Source organism: Lolium perenne, chromosome 1 (genome assembly GCF_019359855.2).
Source record: "Lolium perenne isolate Kyuss_39 chromosome 1, Kyuss_2.0, whole genome shotgun sequence".
Classification (NCBI taxonomy): domain Eukaryota; kingdom Viridiplantae; phylum Streptophyta; class Magnoliopsida; order Poales; family Poaceae; genus Lolium; species Lolium perenne.
In genome coordinates, this window is record NC_067244.2 from 269,610,426 (window position 1) to 269,625,413 (window position 14,988).

A 14,988-nucleotide genomic window follows, 5' to 3' on the forward strand; every position below is an offset into this window, starting at 1 on the left:
TTAATTCTCAATAAAACCTTTTATAATCAAGTATATAATTACATCATTTATAACCAACTTTATGTCATCTACATAAAGTATTATAAATATGTCTCAGCGCTCCCACTTAATTTCTTGCAAATGCAAGCATCTTCATCGTTTCTGATGAAATCAAAAACTCTTTGACTATTTCATCCGGTGAAGATTCCAACTCCGCGATACTCACTTCATCAAATTGAAGTTCATATACCTATCTAGTATTCCATGGACTAGCAAAACTCTTGGTTGTATCTTGTATATACCTTTAATACACACTTCTGTTAAGTAATGTATTTTGCCATCCTACTAGCATATCTCATAAAAGAAATATGTAGCGATTACTAGAATAATCCACATGGACTATAAGCATTGCTACGGAAGATCTAATCTTATCATAGTCACTCTTTGAACTTTGTCGTAAACAACTTTTCAAGAAGTCGAGCTTCTTCAAGGATATATCATCCAAGTCCATCATTTTTATAGATCCATTTACTTTCAAAAAGTATTCATCTATCTTGGATTTCATGGCATATAGCCATTTTAACGGAGTCAGAGCCCATCATAACTTCTTTGTTTGTAGTTGGTTTATCATTGTTCAAAATCAATCCTTTGTCCACAAATCATTTATTTGATCACAAAGTAAACCATACCTACAAGGTTCAATATGTACTTCGATCTCCATGACTAAAACACTTTGTAGTCATGGGAGCCATGATCGTCGTAGCCGCTTCCGGAACCAATTCCGACGCTGCGCTACTCTGATCATTATGCTCAGGTTCATAAACCTTATCAAGTTCTATTGTCCTCCCACTCAAATACTTCGCTAGAAACAATTTCTTGGAAATAAGTAAGAAACATCGACAAACACTTTTGTCTTTGTCTCCATAGTGGAAAGAATTCCCAATCAATTCTTTGGGATAACCAACAAAGACATTCATCCGATTTTGGTTGTAAACTTATTTACATATGTTATGCATACCAAAATTTAAGAAATGACTATTAGGGTTCATACCCATGCCATAACTCCTATGGTGTCATTTCAACGGATCATGATGATGCTCTATTCGGTGTAAAAGCGGTAGTCTCTAAAGAATAATCCACAAAAATATAATGGCTTAATACTATTTTATCTCATCATTAATCCAACAAGGTTTGGATACGTCTCTCGGATACTTCATCATCACTATGATACTCCAAGAAACGTGAGTTGTAGAACAACTTCATAACTCTCTTAGATGTTCGCTAAAACTCGTAATTCAAATATTTCCACTATGATCCAATCATAGATATTTGACTTTTCTATTACGATGATTTCCACTTCATGCTGAAATTTATTTGAATCCATTCAAATGTTTCAAACTTCTTCCTTATCGAATATATCCACATATATATACTCAATTCATTGTTGGAAGTTTTCATGAAGTAGAAGAATCTCCCGCGCACAACTATGCCCAGTGAACCACATATATCATCATATATGTTTCCACTAAGTTAGTTGCCCGTTCAACTCTTGGCCTATGAACAGTATTTCAGTCATTCTCTTTAGAAAAGATTTGCAAACGCCAAACGTTTCAGAAATCAAATGACTCCAAAAAATCCATTTGCATGGAGTTCCTTCATGCCTTCCTCTCTAACATGACCTAAATGGCGGTTCCACAAATAAGTGGAATTCAAATCATTTGCCTTATGGCATTTTAGCGTTAGTGTTATGTATGTATGTTTCACCATTAAGATTTATAATAACTTATCCATCGTACATGGAGTAATTGTAGGAGAACGTTGCATAGAAAACAAAAAATTTCCTACGGCGAACACGCAATCCAAGCCAAGATGCAATCTAGAAGACGGTAGCAACGAGGGGGTATCGAGTCTCACCCTTGAAGAGATTCCAAAGCCTACAAGATGAGGCTCTTGTTGCTGCGGTAGACGATCACTTGCCGCTTGCAAAAGCGCGTAGAAGATCTTGATCACGATCGGTTCCGGCGCCACGAACGGGCAGCACCTCCGTACTCGGTCACACGTTCGGTTGTTGATGAAGACGACGTCCACCTCCCCGTTCCAGCGGGCAGCGGAAGTAGTAGCTCCTCTTGAATCCGACAGCACGACGGCGTGGTGTCGGTGGCGGTGTAGAAGTCCGGCGGAGCTTCGCTAAGCAATGCGGGCAATATGGAGTGGAGGAGCTTGGCTAGGGTTTGGGAGGGGGTGGCCGGCCACTCTATGGGGGGCGGCCAGCTTATGGTCTTGGGGTGGCCGGCCCCCTCCCTTGGCCCCTCATTATATAGGTGGATCCCAAGTGTTGGTGTCCAAGTCTTCGAATAAGACCCGAAACCAAAACCTTCCATAGGAGGGGGAAACCTAGCCCAACTAGGACTCCCACCCAAAGGTGGGATTCCCACCTCCCATGTGGGGGGGTGGCCGGCCCCCTATGGTGGAGTCCACTTGGGACTCCACCCCATCTAGGGCTGGCCGGCCATGGAGGTGGAGTCCCTTGTGGACTCCACCTTCCTTGGTGGTTTCTTCCGGACTTTTCTAGAACCTTCTAGAACCTTCCATAGAACCTTCCGCGACATTTTATTTCACATAAAATGACATCCTATATATGAATCTTATTCTCCGGACCATTCCGGAACTCCTCGTGATGTCCGGGATCTCATCCGGGACTCCGAACAAATATTCGAACTCCATTCCATAATTCAAGTGCTACCATTTCAACATCCAACTTTAAGTGTGTCACCCTACGGTTCGAGAACTATGCGGACATGGTTGAGTACTCACTCCGACCAATAACCAATAGCGGGATCACGGAGATCCATAATGGCTCCCACATATTCAACGATGACTTTAGTGATCGAATGAACCATACACATATATTACCAATTCCCTTTGTCTCGCGATATTTTACTTGTCCGAGGTTTGATCTTCGGTATCACTCTATACCTTGTTCAACCTCGTCTCCTGACAAGTACTCTTTACTCGTACCGTGGTATGTGGTCTCTTATGAACTCATTCATATGCTTGCAAGACATTAGACGACATTCCACCGAGAGGGCCCAGAGTATATCTATCCGTCATCGGGATGGACAAATCCCACTGTTGATCCATATGCCTCAACTCGTACTTTCCGGATACTTAATCCCACCTGTATAGCCACCCATTTACGCCGTGGTGTTTGGTGTAATCAAAGTACCTTTCCGGTATAAGTGATTTACATGATCTCATGGTCATAAGGACTAGGTAACTATGTATCGAAAGCTTATAGCAAATAACTTAATGACGAGATCTTATGCTACGCTTAATTGGGTGTGTCCATTATATCATTCACACAATGACATAACCTTGTTATTAATAACATCCAATGTTCATGATTATGAAACTAATCATCCATTAATCAACAAGCTAGTTTAAGAGGCATACTAGGGACTTCTTGTTTGTCTACATATCACACATGTACTAATGTTTCGGTTAATACAATTCTAGCATGATATATAAACATTTATCATAAACATAAAGATATAAATAATAACCACTTTATTATTGCCTCTAGGGCATATCTCCTTCAGTCTCCCACTTGCACTAGAGTCAATAATCTAGATTACATTGTAATATACCTAACACCCATGGCATTCTGGTGTTGGTCATGCTTTGCCCTAGGGAGAGCTTTAGTCAACGGATCTGCTACATTCAGATCAGTGTGTACTTTGCAAATCTTTACTTCTCCATCTTCGATGTACTCGCGAATCGAGTGGTAACGCAGCTTGATATGCTTCACCTCTTGTGTGACCTTGGCTCTTGTGCATTGGCGATGGCACCCATGTTATCACAAAGAATGATTAATGGGTCCAATGCACTAGGAACCACACCGAGCTCTACAATGAACCTCTTCATCCATACCGCTTCGATGAAGCCTCTGAAGCCGCTATGTACTCGATTCCGTTGAAGACTTCGCCACCGTGCAATCGCTTCGAGCTTGCCCAGCCATCGCAGCACCATTCAATATAAACACGTACCTGCATTGTGACTTAGAGTCATCGGGATCGTTGTTCCAACTTGCATCGGTGTAACCGTTTACAACGAGCTCTTGGTCACCTCCATAACAAAGAAACATGTCCTTAGTTCTTTTCAAGTACTTCGGGATATTCTTGACCGCTGTCCAGTGTTCCATTCCTGGATCACTTTGATATCTGCTAGTCAAACTAACAAAGCATGTGCTATATCCGGTCTAGTACATAGCATGGCATACATGATAGATCCTACTGCCGAGGCATAGGGGATGTTACACATCCTTTCTCTTTCTTCTGCCGTAGCCGGTCCTTGAGTTTTACTCAATACCTTGCCTGGTAACATAGGTAAGAACCCTTTCTTACTTTCGTCCATTCTAAACTTCTTTAGAATCTTGTCCAGATATGTACTGTGTGATCGCCCTATTAGGCGTCTTGATCTATCTCTATAAATCTTGATGCCTAATATATACGATGCTTCACCAAGGTCTTTCATTGAAAAACTATTATTCAAATAACCCTTAACATTGCTTAATAGTTCTATATCATTCCCGATCAATAATATGTCATCTACATATAATATCGGGAATGCTACAGAGCTCCCACTCACTTTCTTGTAAATACAGGCCTCTCCATGACACTTTGTATAAACCCGAAGTCTTTGATCACCTTATCAAAGCGTCGGTTCCAACTTCTTGATGCTTGCTTCGGTCCATAGATTGAACGCTGAAGTTTCATACTTTGTCGCATTTTTAGGATCGACAAAACCTTTGGGTTGTACCATATACAACTCTTCCTCAATATCTCCATTAAGGAACGCCGTTTTGACATCCATCTGCCAAATCTCATAATCGAAAAATGCAGCTATTGCTAACAAAATCCTCACAGATTTTAGCTTCGCTACAGTGTGAGAAAGTCTCATCGTAGTCAACTCCTTGAATTTGTCGGAAACCCTTTGCGACAAGTCGAGCTTTATAGACAGTAATATTACCATCAGCATCTGTTTTTCTCTTGAAGATCCATTTATTCTCGACAGCCTTTCGGCTATCGGGTAAGTCTACCAAAGTCCATACTTTGTTATCATACATGGATCCCATTTCGGATTTCATGGCTTCTTGCCATTTGTTGGAATCTGGGCTCATCATCGCTTCTTCATACGTCGCAGGTCCTCATCATTGTTATCTACAATCATGACATTTAGACAAGGATCATACCAATCAGGAGTGGCACGTTCCCTTGTCGATCTGCGAGGTTGATGAGTTTCCTCGTTCAAGTTTCATGATCATTATCATTAGCTTCCTCTGTTGCCGGTGTAGGCGGTACATGTACAACTTCCGATCGCGCTACTCTGATCAACGAGTATAGATTCATCAATCTCATCGAGTTCTACTTTTCTTCCAGTCACTTCTTTAGTGAGAAATTCTTTCTCAAGAAAGGTTCCGTTCTTAGCAACAAAGATTTTGCCTTCGGATTTGTGATAGAAAGTGTACCCTATAGTTTCCTTAGGGTATCCTATGAAGACGCATTTCTCCGCTTTGGGTTCTAGCTTGTCCGGTTGTAACTTCTTTACATAGGCTTCGCAACCCCAAACTTTCAGAACGATGACTTAGGTTTCTTATTAAACCATAATTCATACGGTGTCGTTTCTACGGATTTTGATGGTGCTCTATTTAAAGTGAATGCGGCTGTCTCTAATGCATAACTCCAAAATGATAACGGCAAATCAGTAAGAGACATCATACTACGAACCATATCTAAGAGAGTTCGATTACGACGTTCGGACACACCGTTTCGTTGAGGTGTTCCCGGCGGTGTCAATTGTGAAAGTATTCCGCATTTCTTTAAATGCATGCCAAACTCATAACTCAGATATTCACCTCCACGATCAGATCGTAGAAATTTGATCTTCTTGTTACGTTGATTTTCTACTTCACTTTGAAATTCCTTAAACTTCTCGAAAGTTTCGGATTTATGTTTCATGAAATAGATATACCCATATCTACTCAGATCATCTGTGAAGGTTAGAACATAACGATAACCACCGCGCGATGCTACGCTCATTGGTCTACATACATCTGTATGTATGATTTCCAATAAGTCGCAGCTCGCTCCATCATACCAGAAAATGGAGTCTTTGTCATTTTACCCATTAGACATGCTTCGCATCTATCAAGTGACTCAAAGTCAAGTGATTCAAGTAATCCATCTGTATGGAGTTTCTTCATGCGTTTCACTCCAATATGACCAAGACGACAGTGCCACATATAAGTAGAATTATCATTAAGTTTAATTCGCTTAGCATCAATGTTATGTATATGCGTATCACTACTATCGAGATCTAATAGAAATAAGCCATTCTTTTGTGGTGCTCGACCATAAAAGATATTATTCATAAAAATAGAACAACCATTATTCTCAGACTTGAATGAATAACCGTCTTGCATTAAACAAGATCCAGATATAATGTTCATGCTCAACGCAGGTACATAATAGCAATTATTTAGGCTTAAAACTAATCCCGAAGGTAGATGTAGAGGAAGTGTGCCGATTGCGATCACATTGACCTTGGATCCGTTTCCAACGCGCATCGTCACTTCATCTTTCAGCGGTTGTCGTTTATTCTTTAGTTCCTGTTTCGAGTTACAAATATGAGCAACCGAACCGGTATCAAATACCTGTGTACTAGAACGAGAACCAGTGAAATGAACATCTATAACATGTATATCAAATATACCTTCTTTCTTCTTCTTGACAAGGCCGCTCTTCGGATCAGCGGATACTTGGAGCAATTACGCTTCCAGTGTCCCTTCTCCTTGCGAATAGCACTCAGCATCGGGCTTAGGGCCGTTCTTAGGTTTCATAGGAGGCGTGGCAGCTTTCTTGCCACCCTTCTTGAATTTTCCCTTAGACTTGCCTGTTTCTTGAAACCGGTGGTCTTGTTGACCATCAACACTTGGTGCTCTTTCTTGATCTCAATCTCAGCAGCTTTTAGCATGCCAAAAAGTTCAGGTAACTCCTTGTTCATGTTCTCGCATATTGTAGTTCATCACAAAGTTCTTGTAACTTGGTGGCGGTGATTGAAGGACACGATTAATCCCAGTCTGTTAGGAATCACTATTCCCAAGTCACCGAGTTTCTTCGCATGCCCGGTCATGGCGAGCATGTGCTCACTAACGGAGCTGCCTTCTTCCATCATACGTTGAAGAAATGTTTCGATGCTTCATAGCATTCCATCGCCGCATGAGTCTCGAATATAGCTTTCAGCTCATTCATCAACTCATGAGGATCATGGTGCTCAAAACGTTTTTGAAGATCGGATTCCAGCATCGCACAGGATGGCACACCGAACTTGAGAGTACCGAGTTTTCCGAGTCGCGTAAACAGCTTTTACTTCATCGGATTCATCTTCTGCGGAGGGTCACCTAGCGGTGCATCAAGCACAAATTGCAGATTTCCGCCGAGAGGAAGATCCTCACATGACGGAACCGATCGGTGAAGTTGCTACCGTTGCTCTTAAGTTTCTCTTTCTCTAGGAACTGATTAAAATTGATTGGGGACGCCATCTCTACAACATATATTTGCAATAGTTTAGACTAAGTTTATGACAAATTGAGTTCAAATTTTAATTCAACATAATTAAAAACCTAAGTGAACTCCCACTCAAAACAATATCCCTCGCATTGTCTTAGTGATCACACGAACCAAATCCACCGCACCTAAACCCGATCATCACGAGAAAAGGTGTGATTTCAATGGCGAACACTCAAAGTGTTCATCATATCAACCATATGATTCATGCTCTACCTTTCGGTATCACGTGTTCCGAGACCATGTACGTACATGCTAGGCTCGTCAAGGCCACCTTAGTATCCGCATGTGCAAAACTGTCTTGCACCCGTTATATGTACTTATTGAATCTATCACACCCGATCATCACGAGGTGCTTCAAACGACAAGACTTGGCAACGGTGCTACTAAGGATGAACACTTTATTATCTTGAGATTTTAGTGAGGGATCATCTTATAATGCTACCGTCGCGATCTAAGCAAAATAAGATGCATAAAAAGGATTAACATCACATGCAGTTCATATGTGATATGATATGGCCCTTTTGTTCTTGCGCCTTTGATCTTCATCTCCAAAGCACGGATATGATCTCCATCATCTTCGGGCATGATCTCCATCATCGTTGGCGAAGGCCAAGGTCAATGGCGCCGTCTTCATGATTGTCCTCCATGTAGCAACTATTACAACTACTTTGAAATACTACTCAACATGAAATTTAAAGACAACCATAAGGCTCCTGCCGGTTGCCACAATACAATAATGATCATCTCATACATATTCATCATCACATAATGGCCATATCACATCACCAAACCACTGCAAAAACAAGTTAGACGTCTCTAATTTGGTTTGCATATTTTACGTGGTTTAGGGTTTTCGAGAGAGATCTAATCTACCTACGAACATGAACCACAACGTTGATACTAATGTTTTCAATAGAAGAGTAAATTGAATCTTTACTATAGTAGGAGAGACAGACACCCGCAAAGCCTCTTATGCAATACAAGTTGCATGTCGAACGAGGAACAAGTCTCATGAACGCGGTCATGTAAAGTTAGTCCGAGCCGCTTCATCCCACTATGCCATAAAGATGCAAAGTACTCAAACTAAAGATAACAAGAGCATCAACGCCCACAAACCATTGTGTTCTACTCGTGCAACCATCTATGCATAGACACGGCTCGATACCACTTTGTAGGAGAACGTTGCATAGAAAACAAAAATTTTCCTACGGCGAACACGCAATCCAAGCCAAGATGCAATCTAGAAGACGGTAGCAACGAGGGGGTATCGAGTCTCACCCTTGAAGAGATTCCAAAGCCTACAAGATGAGGCTCTTGTTGCTGCGGTAGACGATCACTTGCCGCTTGCAAAGCGCGTAGAAGATCTTGATCACGATCGGTTCCCGGCGCCACGAACGGGCAGCACTCTCCGTACTCGGTCACACGTTCGGTTGTTGATGAAGACGACGTCCACCTCCCGTTCCAGCGGGCAGCGGAAGTAGTAGCTCCTCTTGAATCCGACACGACGACGGCGTGGTGTCGGTGGCGGTGTAGAAGTCCGGCGGAGCTTCGCTAAGCAATGCGGGCAATATGGAGTGGAGGAGCTTGGCTAGGGTTTGGGAGGGGGTGGCCGGCCACTCTATGGGGGCGGCCAGCTTATGGTCTTGGGGTGGCCGGCCCCCTCCCTTGGCCCCTCATTATATAGGTGGATCCCAAGTGTTGGTGTCCAAGTCTTCGAATAAGACCCGAAACCAAAACCTTCCATAGGAGGGGGAAACCTAGCCCAACTAGGACTCCCACCCAAAGGTGGGATTCCCACCTCCCATGTGGGGGTGGCCGGCCCCCTATGGTGGAGTCCACTTGGGACTCCACCCCATCTAGGGCTGGCCGGCCATGGAGGTGGAGTCCCTTGTGGACTCCACCTTCCTTGGTGGTTTCTTCCGGACTTTTCTAGAACCTTCTAGAACCTTCCATAGAACCTTCCGCGACATTTTATTTCACATAAAATGACATCCTATATATGAATCTTATTCTCCGGACCATTCCGGAACTCCTCGTGATGTCCGGGATCTCATCCGGGACTCCGAACAAATATTCGAACTCCATTCCATAATTCAAGTGCTACCATTTCAACATCCAACTTTAAGTGTGTCACCCTATGGTTCGAGAACTATGCGGACATGGTTGAGTACTCACTCCGACCAATAACCAATAGCGGGATCTGGAGATCCATAATGGCTCCCACATATTCAACGATGACTTTAGTGATCGAATGAACCATACACATATATTACCAATTCCCTTTGTCTCGCGATATTTTACTTGTCCGAGGTTTGATCTTCGGTATCACTCTATACCTTGTTCAACCTCGTCTCCTGACAAGTACTCTTTACTCGTACCGTGGTATGTGGTCTCTTATGAACTCATTCATATGCTTGCAAGACATTAGACGACATTCCACCGAGAGGGCCCAGAGTATATCTATCCGTCATCGGGATGGACAAATCCCACTGTTGATCCATATGCCTCAACTCATACTTTCCGGATACTTAATCCCACCTTTATAGCCACCCATTTACGCAGTGGTGTTTGGTGTAATCAAAGTACCTTTCCGGTATAAGTGATTTACATGATCTCATGGTCATAAGGACTAGGTAACTATGTATCGAAAGCTTATAGCAAATAACTTAATGACGAGATCTTATGCTACGCTTAATTGGGTGTGTCCATTATATCATTCACACAATGACATAACCTTGTTATTAATAACATCCAATGTTCATGATTATGAAACTAATCATCCATTAATCAACAAGCTAGTTTAAGAGGCATACTAGGGACTTCTTGTTTGTCTACATATCACACATGTACTAATGTTTCGGTTAATACAATTCTAGCATGATATATAAACATTTATCATAAACATAAAGATATAAATAATAACCACTTTATTATTGCCTCTAGGGCATATCTCCTTCAGTAATGTCATAATTTGAACAACTTATTGTTTTCATCTGACCAAAGCAAAATAACAATTATTAAGTTTTTTATTATAAATTCTAAGGGCTAGATAGAATGCCAACGACGAACATGTATGTGCATTGTTATGCCTTCTTTATTTGTCAATTGCCCAACTGTAATTTGTTCACCCAACATCTGTTTATCTTATGGGAGAGACACCACTAGTGAACTGTGGACCCCGGTCCTATTCTTTACATCTGAAATACAATCTACTGCAATTGTTCTTTACTGTTCTTCGCAAACAATCATCATCTTCCACACAATACGTTTAATCCTTTGGTTTCAGCAAGCCGGTGAGATTGACAACCTCATTGTTACGTTGGGGCAAAGTACTTTGGTTGTGTTGTGCAGGTTCCACGTTGGCGCCGGAATCCCTAGTGTTGCGCCGCACTACACTCCGGCACCAACAACCTTCAACGTGCTTCTTGGCTCCTCCTGGTTCGATAAACCTTGTTTTCTTTCTGAGGGAAAACTTACTGCTGTGCATATCACACCTTCCTCTTGGGGTTCCCAACGGACGTGTGTCTCACACGCATCAGAAACTCGTAAAATGCTGCAAAAGTTCATGTGTGATCCTCAGATATGTACGCAACTTTCATTCAATTTGAGCTTTTTCATCTGAGCCTGTTAAGTGCCTCGAAAAAAATTCGTCTTTACGGACTGTTCTGTTTTGACAGATTCTGCATTTTATTTCGCATTGCCTCTTTTACTGTGTTGAGTGGATTTCTTTGTTCCATTAACTTTCAGTAGCTTTGGGTAATGTCCAGAAGTGTTAAGAATGATTGTGTCCTCTCTGAACATGTGAATTTTTGATTATGTACTAACCCTCTAATGAGTTTGTTTTGAGTTTGGTGTGGAGGAAGTTTTCAAGGGTCAAGAGAGGAGGATGATATACTATGATCAAGAAGAGTGAAAAGTCTAAGCTTGGGGATGCCCCCGTGGTTCATCCCTGCATATTTCAAGAAGACTCAAGCATCTAAGCTTGGGGATGCCCAAGGCATCCCCTTCTTCATCGACAACTTATCAGGTCACCTCTAGTGAAACTATATTTTTATTCCGTCACATCTTATGTTCTTTACTTGGAGCGTCTGTTTATTTTTGTTTTTGTTTGAATAAAATCGAATCCTAGCATTCCTTGTGTGGGAGAAAGACACGCTCCGCTTTTTCATATGAACACTGGTGTTCTTAGCTCTATTTTTAATGTTCATGGCGGAGTTGAAAACCGCTTTGTTGATTGCTATTTGGTTGGAAACAGAAAATGCTTCATGTGGGAAATGGTATATGTCTTGAATAATTTGATACTTGACAATTGTTTTGAGCTCTCATAGATCATGTTTAAGCTCTTGCATCATGTAGTTTAAACCTATTAGTGGAGAACTACTGTAGAGCTTGTTGAAATTTGGATTGCATGATTGATCTCTCTAAGGTCTAGATATTTTCTGGTAAAAGTGTTTGAGCAACAAGGAGACAGTGTAGAGTCTTATAATGCTTGCAATGTGTTCTTATGTAAGTTTTGTTGTACCGGTTCATACTTGTGTTGCTTCAAACAACCTTTTTTTTTTTGACCATGAGACTGTGAGGCAAAAGCCCCACAGCATATTTTATTAAAAGAGAACAGTATATACAAAAGAGAGAAAGAAAAAACTACCTATATGTACATAGGGAGAAAAAAAGTAAGTTACAACAAGCTGCCTATCCAGGCCATGAGGGCTGCATGATGCTTCTTCTTTATCCTATGACCAAGCATGGATAAATCATGAACAAAGCTCCGTTTCCACCCTTTAAAAGAAGGTCTCTGCGCTTCAAAAATTTTCTCATTCCTTTGCTTCCAAATATTCCAGCATGCTATGATGACCACCTCCATGAAAAAAGGCTTACCAAAATCTGCTCTTGCCATAGAAGCTGATGTCTGCAAGTCTGGACTCAAAGACCAATCAATTTGAAGATAACACCAAATCCTCTAACTAAAGTTACATTGGAAAAAAAGATGCAGCCTGTCCTCATAAATTCTTGCTGGGCAAAGAACACAATGTGTTTCATCAGTTACATGCCAGTTCCTCCGTTGGAGCATATCCCTTGTGTTCAACCGATCATTCAATAACAACCACCCAAAGAATTTGGTTTTAAGAGTACAACAAGATTTCCAAATCCATTTCGAAACCGCAAAGGTTTGTATGTGAGCATGTAAGTGTTTATAATACTGTGAAGCCTGATAGGTGCTGCCCCAAACATATTCCCAACAATCCCGATCCAAAGATAGAGGGGAAGCTCTCATTTTACTAGATAATTGTTGCATTTCCTCATAGGCTTGTGCAGAAATGGGTAAGTGAAACAAAGCTGCCATATCATCACTAGCAAAAACCTCAGCTGCTGATAACGTAGAGTCAAGAGCATAGGAAAAAAGTCTAGGAAACCTTTCTGATATTGGCTGTGTAGAACCATCAAACCACCAGTTGTCTGACCAAAATAAAATTGTATTACCAGCACCAGGTTTCACTCTAGCCACCTCTCTGTACTTGTACACTAGCTTCATGATGTCCCGCCACCAGAATGATGCAGAAACATTACCACCATGCGGCACAATATTCTCATAGTAAGTCGACCAAATGAGATGTACCCATGGTACATTTACTCTGTTGTAGAACTTATCTAGGTGTTTGAGCAATAGAGCCTCATTCTGCAATTTGAAATTCACTATTCCAACTCCCCCATTCTGCTTGGGTTTACAAAGCATATCCCAAGAAGCAAGTGATTGTTTAGGTGTATCTAGATTGTCTCGCCATAAACACTGCCTCAGGATTCTCTCAAACTGCTTGTTGATACCATCTGGAACACTTAGCGAACAAAGGAAATATGTATTCATAGAAGATAGAGCAGACTGTACTAATTGTAATCTTGCCCCCTGCGACAGAAAACTTGAGATTGAACACAACCTCCTTTCAAGTCGAGTGACAACTGGAGTCAGATCATGTATGCGTGATCGAGTAGTACCCAGCGGCAGTCCCAAATACGTAAAAGGTAGCGAAGCAACTTTACAGCCAATAGCCTGTGCAATCTCATTTACCAAACTCTCAGGTGCATTGATTTGGACTAAATTAGACTTGTGGTAGTTCACCTTGAGCCCAGTGGATAATGTGAATTTATGAAGCAAATCTTTCAGTGCTAGAATCTGATCCATATCTGCCGGCAGAATGAGCAATGTATCGTCCGCATACTGTATAATAGGAAAATCAGTTTCAGATGTCTCAATAGGTGGAGAGATATAACCCTGATGCATGAGATCATTGACAACAACCTGCAACAGCTCAGAGCCTAGCACATATAACAGAGGTGACAATGGGTCCCCTTGCCTAACTCCCCTCTTACAGACAAATTGTTTCCCGGGAACACCATTAAGCAGAATGGATGAGGTGCCTGAAGACATTATATTCTTGATCCATTTCAACCATAGCGCACCAAAACCCATACGTTCCATGACCTGAAGAATGGCCTCATGCTCAATTGTATCAAACGCTTTAGCAAAGTCTAACTTCAAGATCACAATTGGCTTTTTAGATGCATGGCACTGATATAAATACTCAAACGCCCACGCTAGACAATCCTGTATTGACCTAGCTTTCAAGAAGCCGTACTAGTTCTTGTGAATACATCTAAGAATGTGTTGCTGTAATCTGTTTGCTGCCAATTTTGTGAGAAACTTCAAACAAACATTTGTGAGCGAAATAGGCCTAAAATCATTGACAGTTTCTGGTGTGTGCACTTTAGGAACCAATGTAATATATGAACCATTTATATTCTGTAAATTAAGGTTTCCTTTCTGAAAATCAGCAGCAAGCTTATAAAATTCCTCTTTTACTATTGGCCAACACTTCTTTAAAAATAGCCCATTAAAGCCATCAGGCCCAGGTGCCTTATCAGGGGGCATTTCCTTTATGACTAGATCCATTTCTTCCTTTGAAAAAGGTATAGTGAGCTCCTCCAAACCACTCACCTTAGCAAACAACCTATTCAAATCAAACTGCATAGAAATACCTTCTGTTTGTCCCATCCTGTTTCTGTAACTTGGCCAAAGCATGCCAGCTATCTCTTGGTGATCAGTCACAACTTGGCCATCCTCACTTTTCAACATAGCAATATTGTTCCTCCTATATCTGGCTGTTGCCATAGCATGGAAAATTTTTGTATTGTCCTCAGCCATCTTAATCCACCTTATAGTACATCGCTTCCTCCAGTAATTGCACTCAATTTTCAACAAATCTTCAAGATGGAGTTTAACAATCTTTCTGAAATTGAACTCAGTAGTATAGAGTGGCCTATTTTCTTCCAAAGTATCCAGTAACAAAATACATTTATTGCAATTCTGTATGAGCAGTTTGAGCTT